At 46.1% G+C, this 17,388-nt stretch overlaps 14 non-coding genes across 14 annotated transcripts; 7 read left to right on the forward strand and 7 right to left on the reverse strand.

The window, feature by feature from the left end:
- The first annotated feature begins 494 nt into the window (after positions 1-494).
- Positions 495-658, forward strand: LOC134990055 (U1 spliceosomal RNA). Its single transcript, XR_010194979.1, has one exon. It is a non-coding gene; the product is annotated as a U1 spliceosomal RNA (small nuclear RNA).
- A 152-nt stretch (positions 659-810) lies between these two features.
- Positions 811-974, forward strand: LOC134989989 (U1 spliceosomal RNA). Its single transcript, XR_010194920.1, has one exon. It is a non-coding gene; the product is annotated as a U1 spliceosomal RNA (small nuclear RNA).
- Positions 975-1,642: 668 nt separating this feature from the next.
- Positions 1,643-1,806, forward strand: LOC134990079 (U1 spliceosomal RNA). The gene has a single exon (XR_010195003.1). It is a non-coding gene; the product is annotated as a U1 spliceosomal RNA (small nuclear RNA).
- Positions 1,807-1,958: 152 nt separating this feature from the next.
- LOC134990008 (U1 spliceosomal RNA) lies at positions 1,959-2,121 on the forward strand. Its single transcript, XR_010194935.1, has one exon. It is a non-coding gene; the product is annotated as a U1 spliceosomal RNA (small nuclear RNA).
- A 671-nt stretch (positions 2,122-2,792) lies between these two features.
- Positions 2,793-2,956, forward strand: LOC134990051 (U1 spliceosomal RNA). The gene has a single exon (XR_010194975.1). It is a non-coding gene; the product is annotated as a U1 spliceosomal RNA (small nuclear RNA).
- A 6,627-nt stretch (positions 2,957-9,583) lies between these two features.
- On the reverse strand, positions 9,584-9,699 carry LOC134990040 (U5 spliceosomal RNA). Its single transcript, XR_010194964.1, has one exon. It is a non-coding gene; the product is annotated as a U5 spliceosomal RNA (small nuclear RNA).
- A 275-nt stretch (positions 9,700-9,974) lies between these two features.
- Positions 9,975-10,090, reverse strand: LOC134990019 (U5 spliceosomal RNA). The gene has a single exon (XR_010194944.1). It is a non-coding gene; the product is annotated as a U5 spliceosomal RNA (small nuclear RNA).
- Positions 10,091-10,376: 286 nt separating this feature from the next.
- Positions 10,377-10,492, reverse strand: LOC134990037 (U5 spliceosomal RNA). The gene has a single exon (XR_010194961.1). It is a non-coding gene; the product is annotated as a U5 spliceosomal RNA (small nuclear RNA).
- Positions 10,493-10,762: 270 nt separating this feature from the next.
- Positions 10,763-10,878, reverse strand: LOC134990025 (U5 spliceosomal RNA). The gene has a single exon (XR_010194950.1). It is a non-coding gene; the product is annotated as a U5 spliceosomal RNA (small nuclear RNA).
- Positions 10,879-11,022: 144 nt separating this feature from the next.
- Positions 11,023-11,185, forward strand: LOC134990049 (U1 spliceosomal RNA). The gene has a single exon (XR_010194973.1). It is a non-coding gene; the product is annotated as a U1 spliceosomal RNA (small nuclear RNA).
- A 4,813-nt stretch (positions 11,186-15,998) lies between these two features.
- On the reverse strand, positions 15,999-16,111 carry LOC134990046 (U5 spliceosomal RNA). The gene has a single exon (XR_010194970.1). It is a non-coding gene; the product is annotated as a U5 spliceosomal RNA (small nuclear RNA).
- A 286-nt stretch (positions 16,112-16,397) lies between these two features.
- Positions 16,398-16,514, reverse strand: LOC134990045 (U5 spliceosomal RNA). The gene has a single exon (XR_010194969.1). It is a non-coding gene; the product is annotated as a U5 spliceosomal RNA (small nuclear RNA).
- A 270-nt stretch (positions 16,515-16,784) lies between these two features.
- LOC134990027 (U5 spliceosomal RNA) lies at positions 16,785-16,900 on the reverse strand. The gene has a single exon (XR_010194952.1). It is a non-coding gene; the product is annotated as a U5 spliceosomal RNA (small nuclear RNA).
- Positions 16,901-17,044: 144 nt separating this feature from the next.
- On the forward strand, positions 17,045-17,208 carry LOC134990061 (U1 spliceosomal RNA). Its single transcript, XR_010194985.1, has one exon. It is a non-coding gene; the product is annotated as a U1 spliceosomal RNA (small nuclear RNA).
- The last annotated feature ends 180 nt before the right edge of the window (positions 17,209-17,388 follow it).

The raw sequence follows: 17,388 nt of genomic DNA on the forward strand, positions 1-17,388 counted from the left end.
CTTGCCTTTCAGAGCAGCTCTGGAGCTGTTACAGTGCCCAGCTGCTGCAAGAAATCAGCTTGAATGCTTCAGGGGCTGGGGCATAGCCAACATGAGCCCCACACCGACGGAGGGTGGAGGTGTTTAATGCGAACTAAGGGTCATCCAAGCGCCGCAAAAGGCCGCCATGCCCTGCATACCCCTTTTCTCTTTTCATATGCAGATGAGGGTTCCAGCCAACTTTGGCCCACTGCTTGGATGACATCACCGTATGCAAATACGTCTTCTGCAGACCTTCCCCCAGGAATGCTTGTACTAGTTGTTGCATTTGGTTTGTTGTTTGGGGTGCTTCAGTATTAGGCAGCCTTCTGCTCTCCCATGTTCATCTGAAAATATGTGTTCTCCCTGCAGTTGTTGTCCCCAGATGAGAGTTCTCTTGTGCTGCCTCAGTTGAATCTCCTTTACTTGACAGAGATGTGCCTGAGCAGCGGCCCTCCCCAGCCCTATCCCAAATAATACTTATTTTGCATAGGAGATACCATGGTCATGAAGATTGTTCTTCCAGGGTGAGGTTCATTCATTGCATTCTGGGTATGCTGACCCCTGTGATTTCCCCAAATGTGGGAAACTCGACTGCATTATTTGTGGTAGTGGGGGACTGTGTTTGTGCTTTCCTCTGGTCAGCTCTGGTAAAAGTCAGATTTCTTTGTCTCAGATCTTCCTCTAGCCTTGTTCTTTTTTTGAGAGTTTCCTTGTGCTGCCTCAGTTGGATTTCCTTCACTTGACAGGGGGGTGCCCGAGCAGCGACCCTCCCCAGCTCTAGCCCAACTCCTACTTACCTGCCAGGTGAGATACTATGATCAGGAAGGTGCTTCTCCCAGGGCAAGGCTCACCCATTGCACTCTGGGTGTGCTGCTCCTACGATTTCCCCAAATGTGGGACACTTGACTACATAATTTGTGTTTCCTCTGGTCGGCTACTCGTATAATTCAGATCTCTTTGTCTCAGGTCTCTCTCCAGCCTAGTTTGCTGTCTGTTTCCACTTCTCTTTTCTTGAGCCCCTGCCCTTGCCCTTGTGCACTCTCCTGACTTCTCCTGTCTGCTTACTTTGTGCCTTCCAACGCACAATGCAAACTACAGGTAGTGCTGCAGGGCCAACACCCTTTTACTTGCCTTACAGAGCAGCTCTGGAGCTGTTACAGTGCCCAGCTGCTGCAAGAAATCAGCTTGAATGCTTCAGGGGCTGGGGCATAGCCAACATGAGCCCCACACCGACGGAGGGTGGAGGTGTTTAATGCGAACTAAGGGTCATCCAAGCGCCGCAAAAGGCCGCCATGCCCTGCATACCCCTTTTCTCTTTTCATATGCAGATGAGGGTTCCAGCCAACTTTGGCCCACTGCTTGGATGACATCACCGTATGCAAATCCGTCTTCTGCAGACCTTTTCCCAGGAATGCTTGTACTAGTTGTTGCATTTGGTTTGTTGTTTGGGGGTGCTTCAGTATTAGGCAGCCTTCTGCTCTCCCATGTTCATCTGAAAATATGTGTTCTCCCTGCAGTTGTTGTCCCCAGATGAGAGTTCCCTTGTGCTGCCTCAGTTGAATCTCCTTTACTTGACAGAGATGTGCCTGAGCAGCGGCCCTCCCCAGCCCTATCCCAAATCATACTTATTTTGCATAGAAGATACCATTGTCATGAAGATTGTTCTCCCAGGGTGAGGTTCATTCATTGCATTCTGGGTATGCTGACCCCTGTCATTTCCCCAAATGTGGGAAACTCGACTGCATTATTTGTGGTAGTGGGGGACTGTGTTTGTGCTTTCCTCTGGTCAGCTCTGGTAAAAGTCAGATTTCTTTGTCTCAGATCTTCCTCTAGCCTTGTTCTTTTTTCGAGAGTTTCCTTGTGCTGCCTCAGTTGGATCTCCTTCACTTGACAGGGGGGTGCCCGAACAGCGACCCTCCCCAGCTCTAGCCCAACTCCTACTTACCTGCCAGGTGAGATACTATGATCAGGAAGGTGCTTCTCCCAGGGCAAGGCTCACCCAATGCACTCTGGGTGTGCTGCTCCTACGATTTCCCCAAATGTGGGACACTTGATTACATAATTTGTGTTTCCTCTGGTCGGCTCTCGTATAATTCAGATCTCTTTGTCTCAGGTCTCTCTCCAGCCTAGTTTGCTGTCTGTTTCCACTTCTCTTTTCTTGAGCCGCTCCCTTCTATGCCCTTGTGCACTATCCTGACTTCTCCCGTCTGCTTACTTTGTGCCTTCCAACGCACAATGCAAACTACAGGTAGTGCTGCAGGGCCCACACCCTTTTACTTGCTTTACAGAGCAGCTCTGGAGCTGTTACAGTGCCCAGCTGCTGCAAGAAATCAGCTTGAATGCTTCAGGGGCTGGGGCATAGCCAACATGAGCCCCACACCGAAGGAAGGTGGAGGTGTTTAATGCAAACTAGGGGTCATCCAAGCGCCGCAAAAGGCCGCCATGCCCTGCACACCTCTTTTTTATTTTCATATGCAGACGAGGGTTGAAGCCAACTTTGACCCACTGCTTGGATGACATCACCATATGCAAATCCATCTGCTGCAGGCCTTCCCCCAGGAATGCTTGCACTAGTAGTTGCATTTGGTTTGTTGTTTGGGGGTGCTTCAGTGTTAGGCAGCCTTCTGCCCTCCCATGTTCATCTGAAAATATGTGTTCTCCCTGCAGTTGTTGTCCCCAGATGAGAGTTCCCTTGTGTTGCCTCAGTTGAATCTCCTTTACTTGACAGAGATGTGCCTGAGCAGCGGCCCTCCCCAGCCCTATCCCAAATCATACTTATTTTGCATAGGAGATACCATGGTCATGAAGATTGTTCTCCCAGGGTGAGGTTCATTCATTGCACTCTGGGTATGCTGACCCCTGTGATTTCCCCAAATGTGGGAAACTCGACTGCATTATTTGTGGTAGTGGGGGACTGCGTTTGTGCTTTCCTCTGGTCAGCTCTGGTAAAAGTCAGATTTCTTTGTCTCAGATCTTCCTCTAGCCTTGTTCTTCTTTCGAGAGTTCCCTTGTGCTGCCTCAGTTGGATCTCCTTCACTTGACAGGGGGTGCCCGAGCAGCAATCCTCCACAGCTCTAGCCCAACTCCTACTTACCTGCCAGGTGAGATACTATGATGTTCACTGTTAGGGCAATCAGGATGTGGAATTCCCTGCCAGGGAAGGTGGTAATGGCGGACTCTGTAATTGGATTTAAAAAAGGAATGGATACATTTCTGAATGAAAAAGCTATCCAAGGTTATAATACTTAAAATATCAACATGGTTAATCCGGGGGTAACATGAGTTATAGTAGCTAACTAGTCATAAAACATTATTCAGCAAGTATGTAGAATCATCACAACTTAAAACAGGTTGAACACGATGGGCAATTTGCCTCTATTCAACCTCAAAAACTATGTTACTATATGTTACTATATTACTATGTTACTGTAGTATACAGAACACCACAATGTAATGAGCAGTGATAGTGAGCACTGATGAGGATACTAGAACTGACACTGAGCAGCAAGATGCAGCACTGGACTATTAGTAATGTACTGTAGTATGCTGAGCACCACAATGCAGCACAAGACAATGAGCAGTGATACTGAGCACTGATGAGGATACTACTGAGAACTGACACTGAGCAGGAGAGACACACTACTAGTATTACTGAGCAGCAATAAGTAACCACTGATACTGAGCACTGATATTGAGATTTCCACTGAGAGAACATAGCCACGTCCTCTCCGCTCTCTCTTCAATGCTCGAGTAAAAATGGCGGCAACGCGCAGCTCTTTATATGGAATCCGAATCTCGAGAGAATCCGACAGCGGGATGATGACATTTTCCCTTGTTCAGGTTTTCCGAGTCAGGCGGGAACAACCGAGCCTGCCTCGGACCAGTGTAAACCACGTGGAGTTCGTCGGGAATTCGGTTCTCGGAGAACCGAACCCGCTCCTCTCTACCTTATACCCATCAATTTTTTTATTTTCAATCTAAGCCCCTGCAGTTTTCTGTAAGCATCTGCTTCGCTATGATGATCAACAAGTCACAAGGGCAAACACTCAGGGCTTGAGGCGTAGATCTTAGGACCAGCTGCTACAAGCATGGCAGAGGTGTCACTATCACTGGTGACACCCAGAGAGGTGGCGAAGGAGATTGTAATGCAGTGCGCGCAGATAAGCAGCGCAATGGTAAAAAGGAGGCATGGTTTCATAGGTAGGGGCGTGGCCTGGTGGCCTGAATCTACATTTTGTTGCTCCGGGTGTCCCGGGGGTTGGGGGCTGCACCCGGGGACTAGTATGTGTGCGGTGCTGGCTCCTGCACAGTGACAGGGCATGGCCACCCAGCATGACACCTCCATTCTTGACCATGCTGTAATTGCAGTCGCACTGCAGTTCAGCGTGATCATAATAAATGGTGTAGCCTCCTGCTGGTGCAGACTGTATGTGCGCGCAGGAAGCCGCCACCATTTTTGTGATCACAGCGGCTGAATGTGATGTCATACAGCCGCTGTGACCACGCCCCCTGTGTCTCCTCCGTTGCAGACCCCATTTTGAAGCCTTGCCCCCGCACCGCTCCATCCCTGACTTGGAAATGGAGTGTTGCTGACCCCCCTCTCCCCCCCCCGCCCCGATTGACAGGCAGAGGCGATCGCATTCTCTGCGGGGTGCCGCAGAAAATGCAGGCACATGCGTATGCTGTTAGCAATTTTTGCAGTTGGATCGCTTATTGTGATTGCATTCCAACCTGAATCAGGCCCTATTACCTATCACAATGCGCTGCGGGCAGTACAAAATTGGGTTAATATAGGAGTAAAACTCCCAGACCTGTGCTCCTTAACTGTACCTGGTGGCTAGTGGAGCGGCTGCCCAGTAATCAGTGTCCACGCCAGTGCGCACACGGTCCACCCCCTACGGCCACGCTCCCCTTCATCAGCGGCCTCGTGATCCGGAAGGGCGGTGTGTGTGTGACTGACCTTAGGAAGAAACTGGAGCCTCCGCTGCAGTGACCCAGCAACCAGGGCACGGGAGTATACAGCGCCGCTGGGAGTGATGAAGCTGCAGTAAAGATGTCTATTAGACCTAGCCTGCTGCAGCCCTTGTAGATTCTCATAAAACAAGTTCTTCTTTTCTTGTCAAAATTAATAGCTAAGAATAGGCTGCCTGAGGCAGGCCCCTGTTAAGTGGCCTGCTACTGAAGGCACCAACTACAAACTGAGCTCCCTGTTCATGGAAGCGGGGTTATAGAGGAGGATGCGCTGAGCATCTTGGGAACAGTCAAAAGCTTTGAGCCGGTTGGTGCCTCAGATCAAGATCCTACTCTACACCCCAATGTGAATCCTTGTGGAGTCCAGTGTACCCCACAGAAGAAATTAATGTGTCACACCCATTGGCAGCAACCTTAGAATAGCTGCTGACAGGCACAATTGAGAAAGGAAAGGGGGGGGGGGACATTTGAATCCAGCACATAGATGCAATTCAAATATGTAATTTGTACCTTCCTATTTTAAAATATAATGGATGAACCTCACCCTGTGAGAACAATCTTCATGATCAAGAGATCTCATATGCAAAATAAGTATGAGTTGGGATAGGGCTGGGGAGGGTGGCTGCTCGGGCAGCCCCTCCCCCGTCAAGTTAAGGAGATTCAACTGAGGACGCACAAGGGAACTCTCGTCTGGGGACAACAACTGCAGGGAGACCACATCTGTTCAGATGAACATGGGAGGGTGGAAGGCTGCCTAATATTGAAGCACCATCAAATATCAAACCATATGCAACAACTAGTACAAGCATTCCTGGGGGAAGGTCTGCAGAAGACGGATTTGCATACGGTGATGTCATCCAAGATGTGGGCCAAAGTTGGCTGGAACCCTCATCTGCATATGAAAAGAGAAAAGGGGCATGCAGGGCATGGCGGCCTTTTGCGGTGCTTGGATGACCCCTAGTTCGCATTAAACACCCCCACCCTCCTTTGGTGTGGGGCTCATGTTGGCCATGCCCCATCCCCTGAAGCATTCAAGCTGATTTCTTGCAGCAGCTGGGCACTGTAACAGCTCCAGAGCTGTTCTGTAAGGCAAGTAAAAGGGTGTGGGCCCTGCAGCACCACCTGTAGTTCGCATTGTGCGTTGGAAGGCACAAAGTAAGCAGACGGGAGGAGAAGTCAGGATAGTGCGCAAGGGCATCCTTTTCTCTTAGTCCGTAGAGGATGCTGGGGTCACATTAAGAACCATGGGGTATAGACGGGATCCGCAAGAGACATGGGCACTTTAAGACTTTCAAAGGGTGTGAACTGGCTCCTCCCTCTATGCCCCTCCTCCAGACTCCAGTTATAGGAACTGTGCCCAGGGAGACGGACATTTCGAGGAAAGGATTTATTGTTAAACTAAGGTGAGCATCTTACCAGCTCACACCTTAAGCATGCCGCAGAACGTGGCATTCAACAGAACACAAGCCAACGGCATGAACAATTGCAGCAAAAAGCTGACCAGAACCATAACATAACATGTGTATAACCACAAGTAATAACTGCAGACACAGTATGGACTGGGACGGGTGCCCAGCATCCTCTACGGACTAAGAGAAAAGGATTTACCGGTAGGTATTAAAATCCTATTTTCTCATACGACCTAGAGGATGCTGGGGTCACATTAAGAACCATGGGGTTATACCAAAGCTCTTGAACGGGTGGGAGAGTGCGTACGACTCTGCAGCACCGAATGACCCAACTTGAGGTTATCATCAGCCAAGGTATCAAACTTGTAAAACTTAGCAAAAGTGTTTACTAAATAGCTGCTCGGCAAAGTTGCAATGCCGAGACTCCCCGACCAGCTGCCCAGGATGAACCCACCTTTCTAGTAGAATGGGTCTTCACCTAATTCAGTAACGGCAATCCTGCCATGGAATGAGCATGCTGAATCTTACCACAGATCCAGCGCATAATGGTCTACATGGAAGCAGGACACCCAATCCTGTTGGGAGCATACAGGACAAACAGAGCCTCTGTTTTCCTAATCTGAACCGTTCTGGTGACATAAATTTTCAAAGTTCTGACCACAGCCAGAGACTTTGACTCAACGAAGGTGTCAGTGGCCAAAGGCACCATGTGGAAAGATGAACCACCTTCGGCAGAAATTGTTGACGTGTCCTCAATTCTGCTCTATCTTCATGAAAGATCAAATAAAGGCTCTTGTGATACTGCATGGTTTGTACTGTTTTCCATGTGCTCCCAGATCTTTCAAGCAAGTAGCATGGTCAAGAAAGTTCTGTTTGAAAAGAAACAACATTTACTGTCATTGTTATAGAATTTGGGAGAAAAAACAAGAAGAAATCTGCACTGTTGACGCACTGGACAGAATGAATGAATCATAAAATATAACCTTTATTAAGTATGTATTAAAATTGGATAAATATTAATATTATTATCCCAAACTGCAGTGAAACATAAAGGTTAAAATCACAGAACTAACATACATGTGCATAAGAAGAATAAAGAGATGTGAAAAAAAGGTTTAAAAAGCGTGTCCGTGTGTGATTATTTTTGAAGGCACAACCCTGGCGGGGTTGTTTATATAGATATATATGTTGCTAATAATCACTTTCTAGCGTAATGTTATTAAATAGCTGTTAGTATCTATGTCGTCAGGTACCACTGGGTCGTATCCTATATACTCCCTTCACTCAATAGGGGTTACCTCCCGGGAAGCCATCCCCATTGGCGAATTTGTGGGGGTGATTGAGTATAACCGGTAAGCTAACCTCCAATTTGTGGGGTGCTTAGGTAGATGGGGATCACTTATTTCTCTGTGTCCCCTAAGACTATATTCCTAAATTCAATACCACAGGGGGATAGCTTTCTATATCGGATAAGGAATCACTTGATAGGGAAATCTCTATGCATCATGGAAAGATCATATTTATTAATATCCAAACTAAAAAAATGATGAATAGCTTTAATTTAGCTGTTTAGATATAGTTAATTGGCGAGATATACCAACAGGTGCGGTTGCCTTAAGGAATATGGCAATTCCAATATAAATAGCAGCCCTCCTTCATATAATCAGCCAGATCTTATTAAATCTGGTCCAGATATAGCCGTTCAGATATACTTAATTGACAACATATATCAATCGGTGGGGTTGCCTTAAGGAATATAGCAATTCCAATTCTCATATAAATAGCAACCTTCCTTCATATATTCAGCCAGATCTTATTTAATCTGATCTAGGCGTAGGCAATAATGCTTTCCTTAGAGGTATAGCCACCTCAATTCTTATTAGGAAGCAAAGTGTCTGTCATAATGGTTTATCCAATTCATCTAAGAAATAATATATTCCATGTGTCAGAGATTCATTACTCTCTATTTACACTGTTAAAGAGTTAATTCTTATTATGTTACAGTGTAATGAAATTATCATATAGGGAGATGTGGCAATTCCATGTGCTATATATATAATAACCCTTAGTGGTCCAGATTCCACAATGAGGGATTTTCTTATAAACCGCTGAAACACACAGCTGTTTGACTGACTTCCAAATATATCTATCTCACTTTGTAACAGTCTTATGATAGAGAAACTGTTACATATTCGGTCACTTAGTTATCTAAAGGTAAACAGACTCAGTGTGAGGGTAATATAATATATCAAATGCGCTGTCAATAATCGTGGTAACTGGTGTAATAATGTGGTATATTGAGTATGCTAGTAAGGCATATAACTGCTCTCCAGCCTTTAAGTGTTACCAATCAATTTGTTACACTGTAAAGGATTTATGGTGTCCTGTTAGGACATGCAGCTGCTAGGCTGACTCAAAGATTTATCCATTTGTAACAATGATGTAACAGTTATATACATGTTACTGGTATTACATAGAAATAGTATGACACAGGCCAGCAGTCCCATGTGTCTAGATTCCACAATAGGAGATTTTCTTTGTCTTATAAACTGCTGGAACACACAGCTGCTAGACTGACTTCAAATATATATATTACTTTGTAACAGTCTTATAGTAAAGAGACTGTTACACACTGTCATTTAGTTATCTCAAGGTTAGCAGATTCTGTGTGAGGATAGTGTTCTGTTAGAACATGCAGCTGCTAGGCTGACTCATAGAAAATGTATCCATTTGTAACAAATGACACATACAGCATTAAATTAATATCTATAGCAGCCCATGTGACATCTCTACTCTTATCATAATTGTCTGGTTATTGCCAATCTGGACAGCAGGAGTGATATATATTCACTAGTCCCAATATCCCATCATATAAATATACCCACACTGATATACTTTCTTATCAAGAGTTATTAGTAGCTATCTGTATGCACTTTAGACATTGTATCTGCTAAGTGACATCATATCTAGTGTATTCCTTTCTTATAGCTCAGCTTCTATTCCCTATTAGTGGAGACTAACAGCTAACATCATAATCATATATTTTTGTTTTATAACATTTCACATGAGTCAAATACACGCGGACACGCCGTGCCCTACACGTGTGTTTCACTGCATCTATGGCAACTTACATTAAAGCTAACAAGAAAGCACACTCGTTCTGTCTTTAAACTGATAAAAGAAACCCCAATAATATGGGGCATGCAAAAATTGAGATAAAACTCAGTTTTGCTCCTCTCCACGGAAATCTTTAATAAAAGGCGAAATATTTGTTAGTTCTGAAGAGAAACCAGAGCATGACCAAGATTCCACCTGTCGCCTGAGTGCCATGCCAGCAGTTCTCATTGAGCTCAAAGTGAGCACCCAATTTGAAAGAAAGATAGCAGATTTCTCACCAGGCTTCCCCTAGCTATAAACATGGTTTGTACTCTTTTCCATGTGTTCCCAGATCTTTCAAGCAATTAGTATAGTCAAGAAAGTTCTGTTTGAAAAGAAACAAACATTTACTGTCATTTCTATGCAAATGAGCTTACATTAAAGCACACTCGTTCTATCTTTAAACAGATAAAATAAAACCCCAATAAGATGGGGAATGCAAAATTTGAGATAAAACTCAGTTTTGCTCCTCTCCACGGAAATCTTTAGTAAAAGGCGAAAGATTTGTTCGTTCTGAAGAGAAACCAGAGCATGACCAAGATTCCACCTGTCGCCTGAGTGCCATGCCAGCAGTCCTCATTCAGCTCAAAGTGAGCACCCAATTTGAAAGAAAGAAAGCAGATTTCTCACCAGGCTTCCCCTTGCTATAAGCATGGTTTTTACTCTTTTCCATGTGCTCCCAGATCTTTCAAGCAAGTAGCATGGTCAAGAAAGTTCTGTTTGAAAAGAAACAGACATTTACTGTCATTGTTATACAAATAAACTTACATTAAAGCCAACAAGAAAGCACACTCATTCTGTCCTTAAACTGATAAAAGAAACCCCAATAATATGGGGCATGCAAAAATTGAGATAAAACTCAGTTTTGCTCCTCTCCACGGAAATCTTTAATAAATGGCGAAAGATTTGTTCATTCTGAAGAGAAACCAGAGCATGACCAAGATTCCACCTGTCGCCTGAGTGCCATGCCAGCAGTCCTCATTCAGATCAAAGTGAGCGCCCAATTTGAAAGAAAGCAGATTTCTCACCTGGCTTCTTCTTGCTATAAGCATGGTTTGTACTGTATTCCATGTGCTCCCAGATCTTTCAAGCAAGTAGCATGGTCAAGAAAGTTCTGTTTGAAAAGAAACAAACATTTACTGTAATTTCTATGCAAATGAGCTTTCATTAAAGCACACTCATTCTATCTTTAAACCGATAAAAGAAAATCCAAAAAGATGGGGCATGCAAAAATTGAGGTAAAACTCAGTTTTGCTCCTCTCCACGGAAATCTTTAGTAAAAGGCGAAAGATTTGTTCGTTCTGAAGAGAAGCCAGAGCATGACCAAGATTTTCATCTGAAAATATGTGTTCTCCCTGCAGTTGTTGTCCCCAGATGAGAGTTCCCTTGTGCTGCCTCAGTTGAATCTCCTTTACTTGACAGAGATGTGCCTGAGCAGCGGCCCTCCCCAGCCCTATCCCAAATCATACTTATTTTGCATAGGAGATACCATGGTCATGAAGATTGTTCTCCCAGGGTGAGGTTCATTCATTGCATTCTGGGTATGCTGACCCCTGTGATTTCCCCAATGTGGGAAACTCGACTGCATTATTTGTGGTAGTGGGGGACTGTGTTTGTGCTTTCCTCTGGTCAGCTCTGGTAAAAGTCAGATTTCTTTGTCTCAGATCTTCCTCTAGCCTTGTTCTTCTTTCGAGAGTTCCCTTGTGCTGCCTCAGTTGGATCTCCTTCACTTGACAGGGGGTGCCCGAGCAGCAATCCTCCACAGCTCTAGCCCAACTCCTACTTATCTGCCAGGTGAGATACTATTATCTTCACTGTTAGGGCAATCAGGATGTGGAATTCCCTGCCAGGGAAGGTGGTAATGGCGGACTCTGTAATTGGATTTAAAAAAGGAATGGATACATTTCTGAATGAAAAAGCTATCTAAGGTTATAATACTTAAAATATCAACATGGTTAATCCGGGGGTAACATGAGTTATAGTAGCTAACTAGTCATAAAACATTATTCAGCAAGTATGTAGAATCATCACAACTTAAAACAGGTTGAACACGATGGGCAATTTGCCTCTATTCAACCTCAAAAACTATGTTACTATATGTTACTATATTACTATGTTACTGTAGTATACAGAAAACCAAAATGCAATGAACAGTGATAGTGAGCACTGATGAGGATACTAGAACTGACACTGAGCAGCAAGATGCAGCACTGGACTATTAGTAATGTACTGTAGTATGCTGAGCACCACAATGCAGCACAAGACAATGAGCAGTGATACTGAGCACTGATGAGGATACTACTGAGAACTGACACTGAGCAGGAGAGACACACTACTAGTATTACTGAGCAGCAATAAGTAACCACTGATACTGAGCACTGATATTGAGATTTCCACTGAGAGAACATAGCCACGTCCATTCCGCTCTCTCTTCAATGCACGAGTAAAAATGGCGGCAACGCGCAGCTCTTTATATGGAATCCGAATCTCGCGAGAATCCGACAGCGGGATGATGACATTTTCCCTTGTTCAGGTTTTGCGAGTCAGGCGGGAACAACCGAGCCTGCCTCGGACCAGTGTAAACAACGTGGAGTTCGTGGGGAATTCGGTTCTCGGAGAACCGAACCCGCTCCTCTCTACCTTATACCAATCAATTTTTTTATTTTCAATCTAAGCCCCTGCAGTTTTCTGTAAGCATCTGCTTCGCTATGATGATCAACAAGTCACAAGGGCAAACACTCAGGGCTTGAGGCGTAGATCTTAGGACCAGCTGCTACAAGCATGGCAGAGGTGTCACTATCACTGGTGACACCCAGAGAGGTGGCGAGGGAGATTGTAATGCAGTGCGCGCAGATAAGCAGCGCAATGGTAAAAAGGAGGCATGGTTTCATAGGTAGGGGCGTGGCCTGGTGGCCTGAATCTACATTTTGTTGCTCCGGGTGTCCCGGGGGTTGGGGGCTGCACCCGGGGACTAGTGTGTGAGCGGTGCTGGCTCCTGCACAGTGAAAGGGCATGGCCACCCAGCATGACGCCTCCCTTCTTGACCATGCTGTAATTGCAGTCGCACTGCAGTTCAGCGTGATCATAAAAAATGGTGTAGCCTCCTGCTGGTGCAGACTGTATGTGCGCGCAGGAAGCCGCCACCATTTTTGTGATCACAGCGGCTGAATGTGATGTCATACAGCCGCTGTGACCACGCCCCCTGTGTCTACTCCGTTGCAGACCCCATTTTGAAGCCTTGCCCCCGCACCGCTCCATCCCTGACTTGGAAATGGAGTGTTGCTGACCCACCTATCCCCCCCCGCCCCGATTGACAGGCAGAGGCGATCGCATTCTCTGCGGGGTGCCGCAGAAAATGCAGGCACATGCGTATGCTCTTAGCAATTTTTGCAGTTGGATCGCTTATTGTGATTGCAATCCAACCTGAATCAGGCCCTATTACCTATCACAATGCGCTGCGGGCAGTACAAAATTGGGTTAATATAGGAGAAAAACCCCCAGACCTGTGCTCCTTAACTGTACCTGGTGGCTAGTGGAGCGGCTGCCCAGTAATCAGTGTCCACGCCAGTGCGCACACGGTCCACCCCCTACGGCCACGCTCCCCTTCATCAGCGGCCTCGTGATCCGGAAGGGTGGTGTGTGTGTGACTGACCTTAGGATGAAACCGGACCCTCCGCTGCAGTGACCCAGCAACCAGGGCACGGGAGTATACAGCGCCGCTGGGAGTGATGAAGCTGCAGTAAAGATGTCTATTAGACCTAGCCTGCTGCAGCCCTTGTAGATTCTCATAAAACAAGTTCTTCTTTTCTTGTCAAAATTTATAGCTAAGAATAGGCTGCCTGAGGCAGGCCCCTGTTAAGTGGCCTGCTACTGAAGGCACCAACTACAAACTGAGCTCCCTGTTCATGGAAGCGGGGTTATAGAGGAGAATGCACTGAGCATCTTGGGAACAGTCAAAAGCTTTGAGCCGGTTGGTGCCTCAGATCAAGATCCTACTCTACACCCCAATGTGAATCCTTGTGGAGTCCAGTGTACCCCACAGAAGAAATTAATGTGTCACACCCATTGGCAGCAACCTTAGAATAGCTGCTGACGGGCACAATTGAGAAAGGAAGGGGGGGGGGGGACATTTGAATCCAGCACATAAATGCAATTCAAATATGTAATTTGTACCTTCCTATTTTAAAATATAATGGATGAACCTCACCCTGTGAGAACAATCTTCATGATCAAGAGATCTCATATGCAAAATAAGTATGAGTTGGGATAGGGCTGGGGAGGGTGGCTGCTCGGGCAGCCCCTCCCCCGTCAAGTTAAGGAGATTCAACTGAGGAAGCACAAGGGAACTCTCGTCTGGGGACAACAACTGCAGGGAGACCACATCTTTTCAGATGAACATGGGAGGGCGGAAGGCTGCCTAATACTGAAGCACCATCAAATATCAAACCATATGCAACATCTAGTACAAGCCTTCCTGGGGGAAGGTCTGCAGCAGACGGATTTGCATACAGTGATGTTATTCAAGCAGTGGGCCAAAGTTGGCTGGAACCCTCATCTGCATATGAAAAGAGAAAAGGGGCGTGCAGGGCATGGCGGCCTTTTGCAGTGCTTGGATGACCCCTAGTTCTCATTAAACACCCCCACCCTCCTTTGGTGTGGGGCTCATGTTGGCCATGCCCCATCCCCTGAAGCATTCAAGCTGATTTCTTGCAGCAGCTGGGCACTGTAACAGCTCCAGAGCTGTTCTGTAAGGCAAGTAAAAGGGTGTGGGCCCTGCAGCACCACCTGTAGTTTGCATTGTGCGTTGGAAGGCACAAAGTAAGCAGACGGGAGGAGAAGTCAGGATAGTGCGCAAGGGCATCCTTTTCTCTTAGTCCGTAGAGGATGCTGGGGTCACATTAAGAACCATGGGGTATAGACGGGATCCGCAAGAGACATGGGCACTTTAAGACTATCAAAGGGTGTGAACTGGCTCCTCCCTCTATGCCCCTCCTCCAGACTCCAGTTATAGGAACTGTGCCCATGGAGACGGACATTTCGAGGAAAGGATTTATTGTTAAACTAAGGTGAGCATCTTACCAGCTCACACCTTAAGCATGCCGCAGAACGTGGCATTCAACAGAACACAAGCCAACGGCATGAATAATTGCAGCAAAAAGCTGACCAGAACCATAACACAACATGTGTATAACCACAAGTAATAACTGCAGACACAGTATGGACTGGGACGGGTGCCCAGCATCCTCTACAGACTAAGAGAAAAGGATTTACCGGTAGGTATTAAAATCCTATTTTCTCATACGACCTAGAGGATGCTGGGGTCACATTAAGAACCATGGGGTTATACCAAAGCTCTTGAACGGGTGGAAGAGTGCGTACGACTCTGCAGCACCGAATGACCCAACTTGAAGTTATCATCGGCCAAGGTATCAAACTTGTAAAACTTAGCAAAAGTGTTTACTAAATAGCTGCTCGGCAAAGTTGCAATGCCGAGACTCCCCGACCTGCTGCCCAGGATGAACCCACCTTTCTAGTAGAATGGGTCTTCACCTAATTCAGTAACGGCAATCCTGCCATGGAATGAGCATGCTGAATCTTACCACAGATCCAGCGCATAATGGTCTACATGGAAGCAGGACACCCAATCCTGTTGGGAGCATACAGGACAAACAGAGCCTCTGTTTTCCTAATCTGAACCGTTCTGGTGACATAAATTTTCAAAGTTCTGACCACAGCCAGAGACTTTGACTCAACGAAGGTGTCAGTGGCCAAAGGCACCATGTGGAAAGATGAACCACCTTCGGCAGAAATTGTTGACGTGTCCTCAATTCTGCTCTATCTTCATGAAAGATCAAATAAAGGCTCTTGTGATACTGCATGGTTTGTACTGTTTTCCATGTGCTCCCAGATCTTTCAAGCAAGTAGCATGGTCAAGAAAGTTCTGTTTGAAAAGAAACAAACATTTACTGTCATTGTTATGCAAATAAACTTACATTAAAGCTAACCAGAAAGCACACTCGTTCTGTCTTTAAACTGATAAAAGAAACCCCAATAATATGGGCATACCTCCCAACTTTGTCGGCTCGCAAAGAGGGACACACGCGCGGCGAAGTCGCACGCGCTCCCAAAAAGGGCGTGGCCTAAGTAAAAAGGGGCATGGCTTCGCGGGAGGACCCGCGATCGCGAGTCACGCCCCCGTTTTCGGCACTGAGGGGGCATGCCCAGCGCTCTGTGAGCCGCTGGCATGCCACCTCTCCCTCTGACTTCAGTGAATAGACGCTGTGCGCACAGCGACTATTCACCGCTGCTCTGCTAAGCAGGGCAGCGACAGACAGAGCCTCCCAACTGTCCTCCCCACCGCGGGACACTGCGGCCCGCAGGTGGGACAGCGGGACAGTCCCCAAAAAACGGGACTGTCCCGCGAAAATCGGGACAGTTGGGAGGTATGATATGGGGCATGCAAAAATTGAGATAAAACTCAGTTTTGCTCCTCTCCATGGAAATCTTTAGTAAAAGGCGATAGATTTGTTCGTTCTGAAGAGAAACCAGAGCATGACCAAGATTCCACCTGTCGCCTGAGTGCCATGCCAGCAGTCCTCATTCAGCTCAAAGTGAGCACCCAATTTGAAAGAAAGAAAGCAGATTTCTCACCAGGCTTCCCCTTGCTATAAACATGGTTTGTACTCTTTTCCATGTGCTCCCAGATCTTTCAAGCAATTAGTATGGTCAAGAAAGTTCTGCTTGAAAAGAAACAGACATTTATTGTCATTGTTATGCAAATAAACTTACATTAAAGCTAACAAGAAAGCACACTCGTTCTGTCTTTAAACTGATAAAAGAAACCCCAATAATATGGGGCATGCAAAAATTGAGATAAAACTCAGTTTTGCTCCTCTCCACGGATAATCTTTAATAAAAGGCGAAAGATTTGTTCATTCTGAAGAGAAACCAGAGCATGACCAAGATTCCACCTGTCGCCTGAGTGCTGTGCCAGCAGTCCTCATTCAGATCAAAGTGAGCGCCCAATTTGAAAGAAAGCAGATTTCTCACCTGGCTTCTCCTTGCTATAAGCATGGTTTGTACTGTATTCCATGTGCTCCCAGATCTTTAAAGCAAGTAGCATGGTCAAGAAAGTTATGTTTGAACATAAATAAACATTTACTGTCATTTCTATGCAAATGAGCTTACATTAAAGCACACTCATTCTATCTTTAAACCGGTAAAAGAAACCCCAAAAAGATGGGGCATGCAAAAATTGAGATAAAACTCGGTTTTGCTCCTCTCCACGGAAATCTTTAGTAAGAGGCGAAAGATTTGTTCGTTCTGAAGAGAAACCAGAGCATGACCAAGATTTTTATCTGAAAATATGTGTTCTCCCTGCAGTTGTTGTCCCCAGATGAGAGTTCCCTTGTGCTGCCTCAGCTGAATCTCCTTTACTTGACAGAGATGTGCCTGAGCAGCGGCCCTCCCCAGCCCTATCCCAAATCATACTTATTTTGCATAGGCGATACCATGGTCATGAAGATTGTTCTCCCAGGGTGAGGTTCATTCATTGCATTCTGGGTATGCTGACCCCTGTGATTTCCCCAAATGTGGGAAACTCGACTGCATTATTTGTGGTAGTGGGGGACTGTGTTTGTGCTTTCCTCTAGTCAGCTCTGGTAAAAGTCAGATTTATTTGTCTCAGATCTTCCTCTAGCCTTGTTCTTCTTTCGAGAGTTTCCTTGTGCTGCCTAAGTTGGATCTCTTTCACTTGACAGGGGGGTGCCCGAGTAGCGACCCTCCCCAGCTCTAGCCCAACTCCTACTTACCTGCCAGGTGAGATACTATG

The sequence above is a fragment of the Pseudophryne corroboree genome, unplaced genomic scaffold (assembly GCF_028390025.1).
Source record: "Pseudophryne corroboree isolate aPseCor3 unplaced genomic scaffold, aPseCor3.hap2 scaffold_1135, whole genome shotgun sequence".
NCBI lineage: Eukaryota > Metazoa > Chordata > Amphibia > Anura > Myobatrachidae > Pseudophryne > Pseudophryne corroboree.